Raw genomic sequence first — 21,365 nt, forward strand, 5'->3', positions numbered from 1 at the left:
TCCTTTATCACAAGTTTTAAAAGAGCCTTTGATTCCATACAGAACTAAATTGAATCCTTGGATTTAGTGACTGTCCAAGCATTGTGAATGCCACTTGTCATAAGGGAAGAAAGAATCAGCACATCATTAGGCTGGAAACTTAGATTCATCTCTTCATCATTCATTATAAAATACTTACTGAGCACCTACTATACGCTAGAGGTGGTGCTAAATACTAAGCGTATGATTATATACGAAACAGATGTTCTTGCTAACCTTGTGTCAATTAAAAAAAAAAACAAGTAAATATAAAAGTCCAAATTATGACAAGTTATATGAAAAGTTCTATGAAAAAGGAGAACACGGTGATACAGTAGAGAATATTGGGAAGGGGAGCACAAGGCCAGCACTCAGGGTCTGAGGATGAATGAGAAGTCAGTTGAAGAATAGGAGGGTCTAGACTCCAGGTAGAGGAAGGAGGTGTTGAAGACTTTGAGCCCAGAGAGTATGAAGTTTTGAGAACTGGAAGGGGATCAGTGTGGCTACATTATAAGCAGCAAAGGAGAGGAAGGTCTGGGATGAGGTCGAAAAGGTAGGCAACAAGAGATGGCTATGAGGCGAAGGCTACATTTTCAGTTCACTGGGAAGTCATTGAAAGGATATAAGCAGAATGACCTGATCTGATTTAAGTCTTAAGCAGACTCTTTGGAGACTGCCTGTAGGCAATACCACCTCAATGTCATCCTAAGTTTTTTTCTCTGCTACCAGAATCCGACCTCCTATAAAATGAAATTCTTCCATGCCTTCCAAATGTGTGAGAAGAACGGCCAGGAGCAAGGGTCCCAGAGGAAGGGGTTTCCGTACACCAAGTTCTACCAGAGGTACTCCAGCCTTCTTGGCAGCTCCCCTCTCCATCCTCATGATTGCTGATTTTGTTAGCTAAGTATAGAGCCACAGGAATTGTGATCTTTTACGGATTGGGTCCCGGGAAAGCCCTCACAACCTTGATTCTCAGAAAGCTGGGCAGAAACAGGAAGTCCTGCCTCCTAGAAAAGGAACGGACAATGGATGCAGGAGGGAAGGAGACCTGTACCCTGAACACCATCCTCTGCCTGGGGGTGAGGGAGAACAGGTCAAGAGAAGGGGATGCCAGCCACAGCAGGAGTGCTAGGTCGCCCTGGGAGCCTATTAAGGCAGCAGGTGCCTAGATGTAGGGCAGTGCTGAAATTCGGCATAGCTGTGATGGGGAAAGTCTGTGAACCGCCATTAGCATCTTTCCTGTCAGGCTTCCTTAACCACAAAGCACTACCTAACTGCTGCGGTGACTAAGACTGAATAATTTAACTGTGGGGCTTGGGGACTTCAACAGATTTCTCTTGCACCAAGGTTTTTAAAAAACAATGGTTGTTCATTTTCCTAGAAGACCTCCAGAAGGGGTGAGTTTTGTTGTGTTTTTTTTTTTTTTTTTTCCTTTTCTAAGATAGCGCAAATCAAAGGGAATGATATATCCTCAGTGATTCCTCTAGGTTTTGGTTTGTTTGTGTGTCTTGTTATGGGACACAAAACTGTGTCAAAAACAGTGTTATTACTTCTCTGCTTCTCATGTTTTACTATTTTCTCATGTTTCGAAGGACTGTGATTATTTTCTAAAGGATGAAAGTAAAGTCTGAAAAGTCTAACTGCTTCTTGAACACCAGGACTTCCCAAGTAAATGCATTAAGTGAGTAGAAAGTTGTCCCAATCTGACTTCTCTAAATATTGAATTAACCTAATACAGGCAGTGAGGGGAGGGGAAGGGCGACAGAGAGAAATTCTACCAAGAACTGAGAAATTAGAGCGATAAAGTTTCCTTCTGAAAATTGAATTATAAAATCGCCACATAATGGGTTAGAGAGAGACAAGGTGAGTTATTTTGCAGAACCAGAAATGGCTCCCAGACATGAAAAAGTGGCTATCATCAATAATAATGAGGCAGCAATGGAAGTTTGAGAGAAATGAAGAAAATGAACACTATCTCGGAGGCCTGGTCCAAGGGAGGGAATGCTTTGGCCCAAAGAAGTGTTCTCTCTGATCCCAGGGATAAATACAGCCTTCTATGCATGAATTAACTTACCTTAGATTGATGCCATTTAATCTAAACTGATTTCATGCAACCTGTGCAGGCTTTTAATTATATTCTGGTTTCCCAAGTAGTCTGCCTTTAAGGAAAGAAAAAAAAAAATCAGCTAGCCAAAAGAGGATGACCCCTCTGGTAATACCCTCTGGTATTTCTCATTATATATTAATACACTGGCATTCTGCTTTTATTCATTAGTTTATGGGAACTTGTGTGGGGGGATCCTAAGAGACAGATTCACATTCAGCGTGCCAATAAATCAGGTTTCTGAAACAGGAAGGCTGAAAACCAGACCGTATCTCATAATCATGGACTGTGCTCTCCTCCGCAAGACATTAGCATTTCCAAGTAAGTAGAAAGAGGCGACCCACACATTTCACTGATGAGATACTTAAAGGCCCAAGGTCCTTAAGTGGCAGAACAAGGCCTAGAATCTGGGTCTCCTGATTCCTTGTCCACGTTGCATCAAAGATATATGTGACACACTAATTATCCATTCAGTCTGTCTAAATTCTAGGGTTTGGGATGAATAGGAATCCTCTAGGTATTCCCATTTGGGGACCATGCTAGGTAGAATTCATTTATCTAATTAGGTGATTTTCAATTCCCCCTTCCTCATCACCACCCAATGCATCCATTCTCCTTTATCTGCCATGTATAAGGCTGCTTATGATAGTTAAAAAAACAAAAACAAAAACTAGTGGCATCATACCACGCCTAACATCCAATATGTGGGTACAGATGGCATTTCACGGGACATGATCCTTTTCTACAAATGACAGGAAGTGCAAAATAATCCCTCAAAGATAGCAGGCTCTGTTGCACAATGATAAGCACGCCAGAGAGTAATTTTTCATCTTAGCAATTTCAACTGAGGAGCAGTTTCAACTGTCAAGACCTATCCATTTCTCATATTTCCATTATGAACTGTATTCTAACATACATTAACAAGCTCCTATGTAACACGCTGAATGTTATTATTTAGTATTTAAGTAGCTTTCTGAGAACACAAAGTGTGGTGCCAATCATGAGTGTTTTGCTCATAATACCATCTCTTCGGAAGCAGGTGTAAATCATTCTTCCGCTTTAGCAGCTGAGAAATGAACATCAAGTCAGAGTAAGTTAATGACAAAAGACATTAAATAATAAGCCCGGCTAGAATAAAACATGTATTTATCCAGTTTGGGCCATTTTACCATAAGGATCTTTTTAACCTTTTCGTGGACTGGCTCTTTTGGAAACTTTTTTTTGGCTAGTAGAAGCCTTATTGATTCACTTGTTCAAACACTGACATGTCAAGAGGGCAGTAGACTGAATAAGGAATCAGTCAGCCTGACACACCAGAAGCCCAGGATGTCAAGCTGGAGAAATATCCCGGTAAAAGCACTTAAAGTCTTGGTAGACTCTTATGGATTAAATATTACTCAGTGCTGATACAAAATTCAGCAGTGGATTTCCGTTATGCCTTCCCTGTGAGTGCCCGTTTCTGATGGAACAGATACAATGAAAACTGAACCGCCCTGATATTCACCTGACAACTTTGGTTCACGTGAACTTCCTCCCACTCTAACTACTCAATACTCTAGGGGAAAACTCTGGTTCCATTAACACTGAAAGAGGACAGAAATTCAACAGCTGTCAGTAGCAGAAAATTGATAGCCTCTTCTTTTCAAATTTAACCCCCCCACCCACCTGCAAGTAATGTCTAGATAATACTACATTTAACTATGAAGAATGATGAAGGGAAGTTTCAACAGATAGACAAAGCCTCAGTGGGGGGGAGGGGGAGCCACTGAGCCACTTCTCAGCCACTATTCCCTCCACCCCACGCTAAGAAAATAGAGCCTTGACAACCAGCATCCTTTCCCCGCGTGTGAACGGCATCAACTGAAAAATTTCAGTAGCCCGGAATGACTTGCCATCCATCTTCTGGTGTTCTTACGGGGCCCTTTTTCCTCTCACATGATCCCAAAAGCATATGGTTGTAAACAGCCCTACAGATGGATGCAGAAAACTCTAACAGAAGCCAAGGGGAAAATCTGGCCCACAGATGTATGATTACACCATCGTGGGCCTATGCTGCTCATAAACCATGTGAGTTAAAGTATTTACAAGATGAATACAAGAAACACAAAACACGCATGAACGTAAAAGACAAGGATTTACTACACTATTGCATTTTGTCAGCTAATTAGAAATTCACTATCTAAGAGTCACGGGTACCATAAACAGAAGACGGGGCTGTGTAAGCAACCGCCTATTTCAGAGCAAGCTAGGCCCTAGTATGGATTTCCAACTTTACAAATTTTGTTTTACTAAGCAAATGATCATCACCATCCAACCCCACCCAACTGAATTTACAAATTATACACAACAAAAGCATTTAGTAACGAATAGTTAAATTCAGACAATGACAACACTGGTATGTCTTATGCCTTTATGGTTTAACGGATTCATACGCAGTATTTATATACGTTTAACATAGTCACTGTTTGAAAAAGCAGGTCATGATCACATAATAGCTTTGTCCCCAAATTAATGCTTTAAAACCTAAGATGATCTGGGGCGCCTGGGTGGCTCAAGCGGTTAAGCATCTGCCTTCGGCTCAAGTCATGATCCCAGGGTCCTGGGATCCAGTCCCACGTTGGGCTCCCTGCTCAGTGGGGAGCCTGCTTCTCCTTCTCCCTCTGCCCCTCCCCCCACTTGTGTGTGCACGCCCGCACGCTCTCTCTCTCTCTCTCAAATAAATAAAATAAATAGGGACGCCTGGGTGGCTCAGTCGGTTAAGCGGCTGCCTTCGGCTCAGGTCATGATCCCAGGGTCCTGGGATCGAGTCCCACATCGGGCTCCTTGCTCGGCGGGGAGCCTGCTTCTCCCTCTGCCTGCCTCTCCCCCTGTTTGTGTTCTGTCTCTCTCTCTGACAAAGAAATAAATAAAATCTTTAAAAAAAATAAATAAATAAAATAAAATAAATAAATAAAACCTAAGATGATCCTTGTATATGGGAAAAAGATCCAAAGTGCAAAACTAGAGTGTTTGCAGAGGGATGTTACCCACATAAGGTGCTGCTAAGTAAAAACAGGTTTTATAACGTCAGGGGAAGGATAATACCATTGTTCTAAAGCCTTTCCCTTCTACTGTAATTTCCAAAGCAATTGAGGCTTCTTGGATTATCAACTGTCTGAGGGAAGTGGATTTTATCACATTGCAGCAGACTGCTATTAGGAGGGCAAACTCATTAGTCTCCACATATTCTCCTTTAAACTGAAAAATGTGTTAAGTTGCACATAAAAAAAATTATAATAAATAACACTGCTCTTAGCACACAGGGATTTATATAACAGAAAGCCCAATTTTAAGCACTCCAGAGATGAAGCCACAACCACAAGAATGAATACTCCAGATGTCACCCATCTTGGTGTGACTTTTTATCCTGCTGGCTCAGAAGGGCAACTGTGTCCCGGGCCATTCTATCCCTATTTGGGGCAGCAGCAAGGGGAGGAAAGGAAGAAAAAGGAGAGTGGTATGTGCAGCTGTCTACAGGATTTCCTGGAAACACTACCAATGACTTGCATTCAGAATGTCACCACCTGACTGCATCACATTTGAGTAAAAGAGGCTGAAAAGCATCATTATTCAGGGGGCACATTAGCACCTCCACCATACTGGGATTCTTTTTTCTTTTTAAGATTTTATGTATTTATTTGAGAGAGACAGAGAGAATGGGAGAATTGAGATCATGAGCAGGGGAGGGGCAGAGGGAGAGGGAGAGGGAGAAGCAGACTCCCCGCTAAGCAGGGAGCCCGACGCGGAGCTCGATCCCAGGACCCTGAGATCATGATCTGAGAAGAAGGCAGATGCTTAACCGACTGAGCCACCCAGGTGCCCCATACTGGGATTCTGACATGAAGGGAGAGAGAGGGAATATCCAATAGGGAGGCAACCAGCATTATCTGCTACTGATATGAATACACCGCTTTGTCCTCCAGTTGTTTCTATATACAAACACAACAGGACATAGTTTTGAAAGTTCTGGAAAAATGTTATTTGGCAGTGATGGCCGCCCTCCGAATCTCCAACCTCCACCTGCCGCATGTGACACTCCAGAATGACTCTGAAATACTATTAACTACTGTACCTTTTCCTTTCTCCCACCATGCCCCCCCCGACCTGAAATAAAGATTATAAAAGAACTAGGCACTTTAGGGTAGGAAGGTAAAAAGCTGGAAGTGAAGAGCAAGGAAGGAAAAGGGAGTCCCCGCTACGCCCAGGCTCTGTGCTAGACACATCACGCATTTTGCCTCACGGAAACGTGACTGTGATTCATGAGGGAGGCGGTATTGTTCCCATTTACAAAGAAGAAAACAGAAGCTCACGCTCCCCATTTAGTGCCTTGCCTGAAGTCAGACACCTTAAATATTTTGAACCTGTGTTCTCTGACTCTGAAGTTCAAGTTATATCTAAAACAGACTTGAGTTTGTAGTTAGCAAGGGAAAAAAAAAGACATCTTTAATTAAAATATATGAAATAAAACAAAATAAAAAAATGACCAAAATACTGAATTGCACTCTTCAGGCTTTGTATAGACAGACTACGCCTACATCTCGTCGGTCCTACATTTTACTGTTGCCGCCTCCATAACTGATATGGACATGTTGATCCTGAGGGAATTCATACTTTTTCTGTAAGAAGAGCAAACTAAATTATTGAGGTATGCCATCTGTTTGCACACACTCACACATGGGCCAAATTTGGTAACTGGAACGTTTTCCAAATTGAAAAACAGTACTCATAAATTAGGAATGATAATCAATGAAAAGTTTGTTTTGTAACCGAAGTGAATATTTTCTAGACATAATGTCATCAAACAGAAATAAATCTTAATGTCCATTTTAGCTTTGGCAGATATAGGCATATATATATAACATAAAAATGCCTTAGATAGTATAAATCTTTAAGACTAAATGTGGAGTATTATGTCATAAAGGTGTGACATACTCCAGAAAGAGGGTATCTTTATGTATCTAGTTTCTTCAAGGCTTCTGGATATAGCCTCAAAAATAAAAATTGCCTTAGAAGTTAAATCATTCGATGATCACATGGAAAAGGAGGAGGTCCTTGGCTAAATTTGAAAATCAAAAGGTCTCTCCTTTGGATTTCTTTAGCCCCATGTGACCACTGAGAGAAAGTTGTAATGAATGAGGTGGCAGACATCGAAATTAGTCTCCAATGCCATGCAGGTGCCTTCTTGTGAGGCCAGAAAGCTAAAATACTTCCCTTTCCAGCCTCCTTGCTTGCCATGGGACCCAAATGTGCTCAATGAGATGGAACGGAGAGGAACACTCTTTTTAAAGGAGTAGACAGCTGGAAGGCTCTTCTGAGCCCGCTTCAGACTTTTGCTCTTCTCCCTTCTTTCTGCCTGAAAACTGAAGGGATGTTGGGTGTGTAGCAGCAATTTTGTCACCATAAGGGAAAACTACCATGACATAGGTAGAGAAATAGAAAGACAGAAGATGCCTGAGTGCTTCATGACACTGTGACTATGTTGCTTTAGCCCTGGACTGCCTGCCTCAGAATTTATCATTACATAAGAAAAATCATGGTCATAAATTTTAGCCACTATTAATCAGGTTTTCTACAATTTGTTGCTTGAACAGAGTCCTGACTTATACAAACCATGTATGTGTTCACTGATCATTAGGCCCTATCGCTGGCAGAAACTTTTAAACATTATTTAGAAGTATCTGAACAAAATATATTCCAATGTTTTAATTTTCATTTTCAGGTATTTCTTCTAAAATAAGATTATGTGTCCTTTCCTTACAAAGTGGAATAAAAAAAAAATGGAAGGAGCTGTAAATAAACCCAAAAGGTAATTTTTATCAAAATTCTAAATTGAAATGGAGATACATAGTTGGTGACTCAAAAGGAATTCATATGAAAATACTCTATGGCCTCCAGATAGTGTACATGTTTGTCTGTTTCTTCACCTGTTTTTAAAGTATCATTGCTGGGACATCAGTATTTTTAAATTTTCAAGGCAAGGAAACTTTTATTTTTTGTCAAATGATAGGACTTTGTCAGGATATAATATGAGCTTATGTATGACTTCACAACAAGGGAAGTGTATTTTCATTTACATATATACACATGGATACATAAAACACAATATACACACTTTCAGAAGAGAGGTAGTAAATTTAAAAGTAGACATAAATATCAGTTTAAGGTAGACGTGCAAATAATTTATGGACAATTTTGATGTTGTACAGCTTTTGAGACTTACTCAAAGAGAAAAGACAACAGAAGGTTTCAACCTGTTTAAAACTTACTCTGCAGCAATCTGTTAAAAGCAAAATGGAAAATCCCATGCCACTTTTTCCATTAAAATAACTGACATTTAAACAACTGCCAAATGCATGTAACTTTTGTCCTCCAGTGGTGGAGAGTCTGATCATTCTTCACAATGAACAATCTCAAAGTAAAATTTGAGACCCATGCTTGGAATTTCAGCTGCACATACTCAAACCCTCTCCATCTGGTAAGTGGGGTGTGAAGGAGCCCATTTGAGAAATCCATTTATGACTGGACACCTGTCCAGGAAAGAAGCAAAAGCCATATTCAGCACGTTTAAAGTAACCAACTCCCTGTTAGAGTTCTTATCCAGGACTTGGACTGTTTTTATTACATTTGCTTTGGAGCACTTAATAACCAAATGGATTAGAAATTGTTCCTTTATTAAGGAGCCCATCAGTATTTCTTTAGACATTCGAGTTTTCGATTCAAATACTTATGAGAAGCCTCATTAAGTTTCTATTATCCTGCAACTCATTTCTAGTAGTCAGAAAAGTATTTGGAAAGGCAGAAGAAAAAGAGCAGGAGGGGAGAAAGGAAAGAGGATTAAATTAATCAGGTGGAATTCTTTTTAGCATTATTCTTGACACTACTGAAACACCGCTTGATTCTCCAGATCACATTCCAAACGTGTACAGAAAAAATTACACCAAATTGAGAAAATTTCTAAGAATGCGGAGAGGTGTTACCATAAAAGCTACCAACGTCAAGCACGAGTTATCCTGCCTTCTATCATCAACTCTGTCTTCCTGTTCCCATTGGTCAGTGGGATCAAATCCTTAAAGATGCAGAACTTTCTTTGCCTAAAGATTTGTGACGAAAGGCCCTGAGGGATTCAACGTGAAGATGCAGGTAATCCCTGAGGGTGTGACTCTCCGGCACTCACATTTGATACGCCTCAGAAGCACGAAAAGGCCACAGGTGTTGTCATCTCCTTCAGAGTCTTGGCTTCAGAGGGGATCCCCGTGGCTAATGAGGACTGCACGGCTGTGCAGCAAGGAACTGGCTCGGTGCCCTCTTCTGAATCCCCACGTGAACTCCTCTCTACTGACCACATCATCATTTTCTTTCAGAGACTGCCCTTGTTAGACCAAATGTTCACTGCCCCTGTCAACCCTATGAGGAGTGACTCCCTGCTCTCTTTGTTAATTGGAAGTACTTCTCAAAGACTGAAGCACAAGAGTTTGTTTTCAACATATCAGCCCAGTACATGACATACCCACACCATTTCTTCCCTAACTCATCAGCTTTGTCCATAAGAAACGTCTGGTAGGACCTCAAAGAAATTCTCTTCATCCCCTTTGGTTTGTCTCTACTAGGATATGATATGTTGTAAGACCCCAAATGCATGTCTACTGCTTCTGGTTTGTTGCCAGTGATACTTTTCCAACATGAAATGATGCAATGTGTGGTTGGCTGTTAGCATTCAGCAGAATCAGCACCATGGCCAGGGCAGAGGGAAGAGGAAGGTGGGGCAAGGGCCTGAACCTCTGCCAATATTACTGTCTCCAACAGGTGGATTATTTTACAGCTTCTTTGCCCCAAGAAGTATGACTCTTACTAGAGTGATAATAAGGATCCTCAGCTCATGAGGTTATCTGAATCTCTCTGCCCTCTTCTTTCACCATACTTTAGCAATACAACATTCCAGATTTCCCCTGCAATGACCCTGCGTCTACTGTTACTTCTATTAGAGCATTCATACTATATCAACAAACTAATTTTTCCTACCCCTAAAATTGGATCATGTAAGATTATGTCACTTCATGGAAACTGTAAAAGAAGAGAATTGTATTATTTTTTAAAAACCTTTAAATGCTTATAATTTGTGTCATTTTAAAGTAAATATTTTCCTATGGTTTACATTTTCTCTCCTTTTCCTTCATTTCATCAAACACAAAATTCTTGAGTCCCTAGGGTCTGATTCATTTTATTATTTTTATGACATGTACAAAAATGCTCAATACTGATATTATCTAATTTATTCTTAAACTTTCTTAGACTTATTGGTGGAATTTGATGTCTTCAAGATTAAGTGAATGTGAAACAATTGACTTTTTACAACCTAGTGGACCCCTAGTATTTTTGTGCTTCAACATAACATGGGATTGTGAACCAGGAAAATACTTATTAAATGAAAGGATAAGCTAACCATTTCACTAGTTAATATGAGAAGGTTTTCCAGAGTCTCCTTTGCCTCTTAAAGCAGATTTTTTTGATTAAGAAGAAACTATTTTTTTAGACAAATCAGCCTTAACTCTAAAATAAACTCACAGATCATTGGTGCTAGGAGAAAATCTATTATTCATTTTATTAGGTTGAACCGGAAATAGCCAGTAGAGAACTATTTCAACCAACAAAAACAGCAACATCATATGTTTCAACTAATAATAAGAAAACTGCCTCCGGAGGGATTAACAGACTTGCCAAAGGTCAGTAACAAAGCTGGAATCTAAACCAAGACCTGCGGATTCCACACCAGGTGGCCTTGCATTTTAAGCACACAGGGCCTCTTAACATATCAGTTGTCTTTTTATTACAGTTTCTGTTTTCTACCATTTAAAACATTCCTGTCACAGACACAGGAAAGAATTAAGGGGACTTTGTGCCTAAGGAGTAACAAAGACAATAAGAATATTTAACCCTTGATTGGCTATTACCATATGGGATTTTAAATGGGTTAAATATTACAGTTTTAACATACGTTATTGAAAATAAAGTTTATTAGATTTCTTTACCAACTTGGAAAGTGATGCTATTAGTTGTCAAATATATAAGACGAACGAGAGAATTATGAAGAAAATTAAGAATAAACAGAAAAAGGAACAGAAAACTGATAAAGATATTTTGATGCACACTCTTATTTCAATTTTTCTGAGCTTCTCTGATTATTTCCGTAGAAAAGATTAACTTTAAGTGAAATTCCTGGGACACAGGGTTTGCATGACTTCTGAGAGATACTGACAAACTGCCCTCTAGAATTATTATTCCAATTTATATCTTCATTAGCTTGGTTTTAAACGTGTTTGACTATCTCCTGCCCTCCACAGTAATTTTTCATATGTATACTAGCCTGTTCTTTTTCTTTTATTTTATGAACCACTATATCACATTCTCTGACATTTTTTTTTTATTTGGATAGTTCCATTCATTTCTATGAATGAGACCTGAACAAACATACAGAAATATCATCATAACATAAATGTTCTTCAAATTGTAGAGAAGATATTGTTTACTAATGATGTCTCCTTAAAGGAGTAAGTGCAAAAAATTTATTAATAATGTCTCCTTAAAGGAGTAAGTGCCATTACTCCTTAAAGGAGTAATTGTTATAATATGTCTACACTATTGCAAATATAGAATTTGTTTAATGTTCCCATTTAAAAGCAAATGGTATCAAGGACTTCTGCTTCCAAAGACATGGGGTAGATGTACTTTATTATTCCCATGAAGTACATCTACTCCTTTTTTTTTTCTTTTTGGATATGGATATAATAGAATATAAAATAATATATATATATAATATATATAAATAATATAAAAGATATGGATATAATATCTTTCTCTAATACTATCACAATGTATGTTTAAACCTATTTCCACTTAAAAGTAAGTGGTAGAATTCAGAAGTGAAGTGCAATTAATTTAATTCATGTCATTAAATGAAGTGTGTCGCTCACAAATAATAAAGCCAATTCTGAAGATTTCTTTATTAATTAACCTTACACATTCCTACCTTCCTATGGTCTTTCACAATTACTCTATATACTCACAAAGAATCTTTCATATTATTTCAAGTTGACAAGTTTAACACTTCTTTAGTGTTAAGAGAAGTTAAGTGTCTCTTCCATGAATTCAGAACTTTTCACCTTGTGTTTCCATCATCTTTCATATTATAGTTACTTGCTTTGTTTTTTAAGGACTCCTGGTTATTATGTAGGGATAAGATTATAAGATCAAAATAGTAAGATCAAAAATAAATACAAGGGAGTCTTATCCAAAACATTAATTTCTAATCAATCTATAAGATAAAGAAAAGGATATAAAATGTATAGAATTTAGCATTACTTAATTAATGCTGATTCTCTTATCATGGAATTACTTTATTTGGCACAGCCCACTCTAAGACCACTTCTGAAAGACCACTTCTTTTAATAATAAAAAATAAGAATAAGTCATGGCCTTTACTGTAATTTCTATATTTGTATTTTCTTTAATGAGACTGACAGAAAATACAAATTTCTTCAGAGAGAATCAGTTTTCCATGTGGTGTTTCTATTATCTAATCATAAACAGGCAAGAAATCAAGAATTAATTCTTCTCTTTGGTGACTGCCATATTTTTGAGATTCATGATTTAAATTTTAACATTTTAGCCAAAAAAAAAAAAGTGTAATTGTTATAATATGTCTACACTATCACAAATATAGAATTTGTTTAATGTTCCCATTTAAAAGCAAATGGTATCAAGGACTTCTGCTTCCAAAGACATGAGGTAGATATATTTTATTATTCCCATGAAGGACATTTAAAATCCCTACACAATTACATATAAAATGAACATAATAGGACTCTAAAAGGAAAAGAGAAGAACAGCTAGGGACCTAGGACAAAAAAAACCCAAGGGAAAAAAAGGTGGGGAGTCCCCTGCATTTTCTTTTTGCATTATATATCCATGACTTGTTGCCGAAGGAGCCAGCAAGCTGGAAATATCAAGGGAAGTAGACTGAAAAGGCCCAACAGAAAGCTTTTTCTGTCTAGCCAAATAACCAGGAAAAGAACAGCCTACCAGGACAGGAAAATTTAGACAACAGCTGGTCTACACCAATGAAATACCACAGAAAAACTGGGGACCCACCCCCACCTATAGCAGCAAAGACCAAGTAGGTAGCCTAGACTTCCACCCTCAGACACTATAAGAGGCACTCCAGAAAAGGTTGAGTATGGAGAGAACTTGGACTTTCATACCTAAAGGATAGTAAAAATTACCCCTCCCCTTCCTATAGCCTTCTTTCCTTCCCGTGGGTGTCAAAAGAGGAGAGTATAGAAACTGGATTTGTACCCACTCTAGCAGTAATGATGCACTACATTCACCTCATAGACTCTCATAACATAATATCCAAAAGGTCCAGGCTTCAGTTGGGAATCACTCATCACCCCAAGAACCAGAAATTTTCCAAAGTAAATGAAAAAAAAAAAAAAAAAAAGACAATCAATAGATATGAACACCTTGATGATAAAGATACCAGAGAAAGATTTTAAAGACGCTATCAGAAACACAAAAAAAAACTTCAATAGTTATGAATATGCTTGAAACAAATGAAAAAAAATAGAAAAAAGTAGAAAGACTCAGCAAAGAAATCAAAGATATAAAAAATACAATAACCAAAATTAAAAACTCAGTGTATGGGCTCAACAACAGAATGGAGGGGACAGATGAAAGAGTCTGTGAATTTATTTGAATATTACAGATTAGATTGAACAATAAAAATAATCCAATCTTGAAAACAGTGAAAACAGACTGAAAACAACAACAATAACAACAACAACAACAAAAAGAGCCTCAGGGTCCATAAGACCTTAACCAAAGATCTAGCATTCATTTCACTGAAGTCACAGAAGGAGAGGAGAAAGACAGCATTACAAAAAAAGTACTCATGGAAATAATAGCTGAAATTGTCCCTTATTTGTCAAAAGACATACACCTTCAGGTTCAGAAAAATGAGCAAACTTCAAATAAGATAAATTCAATAAAGAAATACGAAACAACAAAAATCAAAGCCAACTCTCTGAAAACTAAACACAATGAAAAATAATGAAATTAGTGAGAGAGAAATAATGTCTTATCTACCTTTTCTCTTTATCTAGGAGAAAAGTAATGTGAATTATAGCAAATTTCATATCAGAAACTATGGAGATAAAAAGGAAGTGGAACAACATTTTAAGTGCTGTTTACCCAGAATCCTACAACCAGTGAAAATATCCTTCCAGAATGAAAGATAAATCAAGATATTCTCAGATGAAGGAAAGCTAAGGGATCTAATCATGAGAAGACCTTTTCTAAAAGAAAGACTAAAGGATGTTCTGTAAACATAAAAGAAATAATTAAAAAAGAAACTTAAAACATCTGGAAGGAAAAAGGAACAGAGTAAACAAAAAAATGGGCAAGTACAACTAGATAATGCTTTGCTCTTGAGTTTTCTATATTACGTTTGGTGGTAAAATAAAAAAGTTTAAGACAGCCTGATACGGTTCTAAATATATGAAGAGAAGATATTTAAGGCAAATACTATATATGAGGAACAGTGAAAGGACACAAAGGGAGGTAAGGTTTCTATACTGTACTCAATAAGATGACAACACCAGTAGACTGTGATAAACTATGCATACATAATGTAAAATCCAGAAACACTACTAAAAAAGCTATATAAAGAGATAAACATAGGGGCGCCTGGGTGGCTCAGTTGGTTAAGCGACTGCCTTCGGCTCAGGTCATGATCCTGGAGTCCCGGGATCGAGTCCCACATCGGGCTCCCAGCTCGGCAGGAAGCCTGCTTCTCCCTTTCCCACTCCCCCTGCTTGTGTTCCCTCTCTCGCTGTCTCTCTCTCTGTCAAATAAATAAATAAAATCTTTAAAAAAAAAAAAAAAAAAAAAAAAGAGATAAACATAAAAACACTATAGAAAGTCAAAATGAAATTCTAAAAATGTCCAAGTAACATACAAGAAGTTAGGAAAAAAATGGAGAAATGAAAAGCAAAGAGAAAAAAACAGGAAACAAAACTAAAATGACAGACTTAAGCCTTAACACGTCAATAATTGTGTTAAATGTAAATGGTCTAAGTACATCAATTAAAAAAAAGAAATTAGTAATATGAATGATCCAATTATATACTGTCTACAAGAAACTTACTTTAAATTTAATGATATAGGCAGATAGAAAAGATGAAAAAAGACATACCATGCAGACATTAATAAAAGAAAAAGCAAGAGGGCTATATTAATATCAGATCAAGTAGAATTCAGAGCAAAAACATGTATTTATTATAGAAAGAGAAATATTATATAATAATAAAAAGATCAATCCACCAAGAAGATAGAGCAACCCCAAGAACGTACCAAAAACAGGGCTATGAACAAGTTAAGCAAAAACTAAGACAAAACTACAGTTGTAGTTGGAGACTTCAAAACCCTTCTCTTGAAATTGTTAGTACAACTAGACAGAAAATCAGAAGGATATAAAAGAAACTCAATACCATCAACCAACAAGATTTAATCAACATTTATGGAACACTCCACACAACAGCAGAATGCACATTTCTTTTCAATTGTGTATGGAATATATACCAAAATATACCATATTCTGGGCCATAAATGAAAGGCTCAACTAATTAGCAGAACTGAGATCATACAGAGTGCACTCTCTGACCTCAGGAGAAATCAAACTAGAAATTAATCACAAAAAGAGAACATGAAAATCTCCAAACACTTAGAAACTAAACGACACTTAGAATCTAAACAACCCATGGGTCAAAGAAGAGGTTTCAAGAGTAATTAAAAAGTAAACTGAACTGAACAAAAATGAAAATAAAAATGTCAATGTATGTGGGACACAGCTATTGTAAAGCTGTGAGGGAAATATGTAGCTTACACCAGGGAAGATGAAAAGTCTAACATAAATAACCTAAATTCCTACCTCAGGAAACTAGAAAAAAAGAACAAAAATACCAGTACAAGATAAAAGAAGTTAATGATAAATATAAGAGCAGGAATCAATGAAATTAAAACCAGAAAAATAATATAGAAAAATCAATGAAATCAGCTGATTCTTTGAAAAAATCAATAAAACTGACAAACCTCAAACCTCTAACAGGTGACAAAAAAAACGAGAGACAATACAAATTATCAGTATCAGGAATGGAAGTGGGGATATCACCACAGTCCCTGCTAATATCAAAACAATAAAAAAAGAATATTATAAACAGCTCTACAGACATAAATTTGACAGTTTACATGAAATTGATCAAGTCTTTGAAAAATACAAATGACCTCACCTTACTCAATATAAAACAGATAATTTGAATAATCCTATAGCCATTAAGGAAATTTAAATAATAATTGTAAAGTTCCTAAAAAGGAAAATCCCCAAGCTCAGATGGAGAATTCTATCAAACATTCAAAGAATTAACATAAATTCAACACAATCTCTTCCAGAAAATAAAAGATATGAGAACATTTCACAGTTCATTTTGTAAAGCTAATATCCCCCCAATGCCAACATCGATCAAAGACAATACAGGAAAATAAAACTATATACCAATATCCCTCATGAATACAGAAACAAAAATCCTTAACAGTGTATTAGCAAATAAAATTCATGTATATATAAATTATACACCATGACCAAATGGCATTTATTTCAGGGACGCAGGGCTGGTTTAATCCACCACAGTAAAAGGCTAAGAAATATATATATATATACATGATCTTATCAATCAATGCAGAATAAGCATTTAAACAAATTCAGCATCCATTCGTGATACAGATTCTCAGAAAAAAATAGGAATAGAAGGAAACTTCCTTAAGTTCTTAAAAAGCATGCACAAAAAACCCACAGCTAAGATTTTACTGACTGGTGAAAAAATGAATATATTCTGCCTAACAATGGGCACAAAGAAGGACAGCCACTCTCCCCACATTTTTGGTACAATATACTGGAGGTCCCAGGCAGGGAAGTAAGGCAATAAAAGGAAATAAAAGGCATACAGGTAAGAAAGGCAGAAATAAAACTGTCCTTATTTGGAAATAACATAATTGTCAAAAAATCCCAGAGAACCTAAAAATAAACTGAAAAAGAAATCCCCTGAAATAATAAATGTGTTCATCAAAGTCAAAGGATATAAGATACACATACAAAAGGCAATTGCATCCTTATACACTAGCAATAAGCAGGTGGACACTGAAATTTAAAACATGATAGATACCATTTACAATCACTCAAAAAATAGGTAGTAATCTAACCAAACATGCATATGCCTATACCCAGAAAACCACAAAATGCTAATACAGAAAAGTAACTAAGATGTAAATAAATAGAAGTATCATGTTCATTAATTGGAAGACTCAACATTAAAAGGTTGTCAATTCTCCCCAAACTGATACTCAAGTTTAATACAATTCCTATCAAAGCTGTGAGGGAAATATGTAGCTTAGCTCCCAGCAAAGCTTTTTTTAAGTAAAGACTGACAAGAATATTCTAAAATTTATATAGAAATCAAGAAATTAGAATGGCTAAAACAACTTGGAAAAAGAACAAAGTGGAAAGAACCAGTCTACCCAACTTCAACACTTATTATAGTTGGGATAATCAACATTGTGTGATATCAGTGGAGGAAGAGACACTAGACCACTGGAACAGGATTGAGAATCTAGAGACAGTACCACAGAAATATGCCTAAATGGTTTCTTGGAAAGATGCAAAAGCAATTTAATAGAAGACAGCCTTTTCAATAAATTGTGCTGGATCAAGTGGACTTCCATAGATAAAGCAATGAACCTCAACTTAAGTCTTATATATTATAGAAAAGTTAACTCAAAATATATCACAGACTTAAATGTAAAGTGCAAAAACATAAAATTTTAAGAAAAAATAAGAGAAAAACTGCAGGACTTAGGGCTAGGAAAAGAGTTCTTGACACCAATAGCAGGATCTATAAAATGAAAAAAACTGCTAAATTGAACATCAGATTGTAAAACTTTTGTCCTAAGAAAGGCCCTGTGAAGAGGATGAAAAGACAAGCTACCAACTGGGAAAATATATTAGCAAACCACATATCTGACAAAGGACAAGTATCTAGAGTATATAAAGAACTCTTAAAACTAAGAGTAAAAAAATAAGTAATCCAATTCAAAAAGTGGACAAAAGATATGGACACACATTTTACCAAAGATAATACTTGCCTAGAAAATAAGCAAATGAAAAGATGTTCGATATAATAAGCCATCAGGGAAAATGCAAATTAAAACCACAAGAAATGTCACTAAACACCTATCAAAATGGCAAAGATAAAAACTGGGACATCATATGCTGGTGGGGATGAAGGGAAATGGAGAGACTGGATCACTCCTACATTGCTGGTGGGACCACGACTGGTAAAGCAATTCTGGAAAACCGACAGTTCTTATAAAACTAAACATGCTACTGCCATATAATCTAGCAATTGCACTCTCAGGCATTTGCCTAAGAGCAATAAAAATTTATATTCACACAAAAACTTGTACATACATATTTATAGCAGCTTTTTTCTTTTTTTTTTTTTTAGGTTTTTTTAAATTAAAGTATAATGTATTATTTATTTCAAGGGTACAGGTCTGTGATTCATCAGTCTTACACAATTCACAGTGATCACCACAGCACATACCCTCCCCAATGTCCATCACCCAGCCACCCCATCTCTCCCACCCCGCTCCACTCCAGCAACCCTCAGTTTGTTTCCTGAAATTAAGAGTCTCTTATGGTTTGTCTCCCTCTCTGGTTTCATCTTGTTTCATTTTTCCCTCCCTTCCCCTATGATCCTCTGTCTTGTTTCTCAAATTCCTCATATCAGTGAGATCATATGATACTTGCCTTTCTCTGATTGACTTATTTTGCTCAGCATAATACCCTCTAGTTCCATCCATGTCATTGCAAATGGCAAGATTTCATTTATTTGATGGCTGCATAATATTCCATTGTATATATAAACCACATCTTCTTTATCCATTCATCTGTTGATGGACATCTAGGCTCTTTCCATAGTTTGGCTTTTGTGGACATTGCTGCTATAAACATTGGGGCATAGCACTTTTTTTTCTTTATGATAGCTCGAAACTGGAAACAACCCAGATATCCTTCAGTGGGTGAGCAGTTAAATGAGGTATGGTAGATACATCTATACCATGGGATACTAGTCAGCAATAAACAGAAACAAACTATAGTTGACCCTTGAAAAATAAGGGTTTGAACAGCACAGGTCCACTTATACACATATTTTTTTTTTTTTTACAGTACAGTCCTGTAAATGTATTTGCTCTTCCTTGTGATTTTCTTAATAACATTTTCTTTTCTCTAGCTTACTTTATTATAAGAATATAATATACAATATAACAACACATGTAACATACAAAACATGTGTTAATCAACTGTTTATGTTATCAGTAAGGCTTCAGGTTAATGGTAGGCTATTACTAGTTAAGTTTTTGTGAAGTCAAGTTATGTGTAGATTTTTGACTGCTTGGGGATCAGTGCCCCTGACCTACTAGTTATTTAGGGATCACTGTATTGATTAAAACAAACAAACAAACAAAAACAACAACAACAACAAAAAAAACCTGAATGGTCTCCAGAGAATTATAATGATAACAGGAAAAATGCCAATCCCAAAAGGTCATATTTTGCACAATTCCATTTATGTAACAATCTCGAAATGGCATATAGTAGAAATGGAGAACAGACTAGCGATTGGCAGGGGTTGGGGCAGTAGGGTAGTGGGTGGGGCTATAGAGAGATCTTTGTGGTGATGGAACTATTCCAAATCTTGACTATATCAATGTCAACATCCTGGTCATGATATTGCACTAGACTTGTTCAAGATATTACCACTGAGGCAAACTGAGTAAAAGTACATGGGATATCTCTGAATTATTTCTTACACTGCACGCAAATCTAAAGTTATCTCAAAACAAAAAGCTTAAATGAAAACAAATGGCTTTCTGGTGGTGAGGACCTCCTCATAAGACTATGCTTTCAAGAAGGACCTCCTCCATCCCTCTCTGGAAGAGGAGAAGAGGAAACATAAAAGCAGCACCCAGTGTAGAGCCCCAGTTCCTACTTTGTGGATGTGAAGTGCCCAGGATGCTATAAAAACACAACTGACTTCAGCCATGCACAAGCAGTAGTTTTGTGTGTTGGCTGGTCTACTGTCCTCTGCCAGCCCAGAGGAGGAAAAGCAAGGCTTACAGAAGGAGACTCCTGCAGGAGCACTAAAAGCACCCTCAGTCAAGATGACTGGGAAACCATCCCAATGAACACATTTTAGATTTTTATTTTTTTTAAGATTTTATTTATTTGAGAGAGAGAGAGACTGACTGACTGAGAGAATGAGTGGGAGGAGGGGCAGAGGGAGAAGCAGACTCCCTGCTGAGCAGGGAGCCTGACTCGAGGACCTTGGAATCATGACCTGAGCTGAAGGCAGACGCCTAACCAACTGAGCCACCCAGGCGCCCATATTTTAGATTTTTAAAAAATGTTACTTATTGAAGACTTTGGTAAAACAACACATAAGGAAAAAGTGTAACAGTTAAGGGATAAAGTGCTCTTAACACAATCAATTGGCTTTTTGTTTATCTCAACTAAAAAAAAAATCAAACAAACAAAAACCAACAGTACTTCCAAAAATGAATCTTAGAAAACTGAACACAGTGTGTTTTCCACACATGAATTAAAAATAAAGCTGAATAATTTGTCAATTCCATTTTCATTTTTTGTAATACCATGTACACTGGGAATTGTGTCATTCCAACTCGCTGATTGGAATCAGACGTTCCTATGGGATTTTGCTATCAAGGCTTTCTGATCTTGAAAGTAACACCATTCCCTTATACTTGCAGACAGGGTGAAGAAAGAAAATTAATAAAAATAAAAGTAGAGTGTGTGCCTTAGGTCTTATAGCTTAATACAAAATATGCAAGAAGAGAAAACACTCTTCAGTATTCCTATTTTTTTAAAGATTTATTTATTTATTTGTTTGAGAGAGAGCGAGTGTGCACAGCAGGGAGGGGCAGAGGGAGAGAGAGTCCCAAGCAGACTCCAGCTGAGCATGGAGACCGATTCGGGGCTCCATCTCAGGACCCTGAGATCACAACCTGAGCCGAAACCAAG

General features: G+C 37.1%; 1 protein-coding gene across 4 annotated transcripts in view; it reads right to left on the minus strand.

The window, feature by feature from the left end:
- Positions 1-21,365, minus strand: part of PRR16 (proline rich 16) — a 318,333-nt gene that overhangs the window by 276,282 nt on the left and 20,686 nt on the right. Inside the window, exon 2 of one of the 4 annotated variants that reach the window (XM_036111218.1) lies at positions 2,093-2,177. The exons of the other annotated variants lie outside the window; for them this stretch is intronic. The gene's annotated coding sequence lies outside the window, so the exon portion shown is untranslated. The remainder of the gene's footprint in view (positions 1-2,092; positions 2,178-21,365) is intronic. 4 annotated transcript variants of the gene reach the window in all.

Source organism: Halichoerus grypus, chromosome 2, assembly GCF_964656455.1.
Source record: "Halichoerus grypus chromosome 2, mHalGry1.hap1.1, whole genome shotgun sequence".
Classification (NCBI taxonomy): domain Eukaryota; kingdom Metazoa; phylum Chordata; class Mammalia; order Carnivora; family Phocidae; genus Halichoerus; species Halichoerus grypus.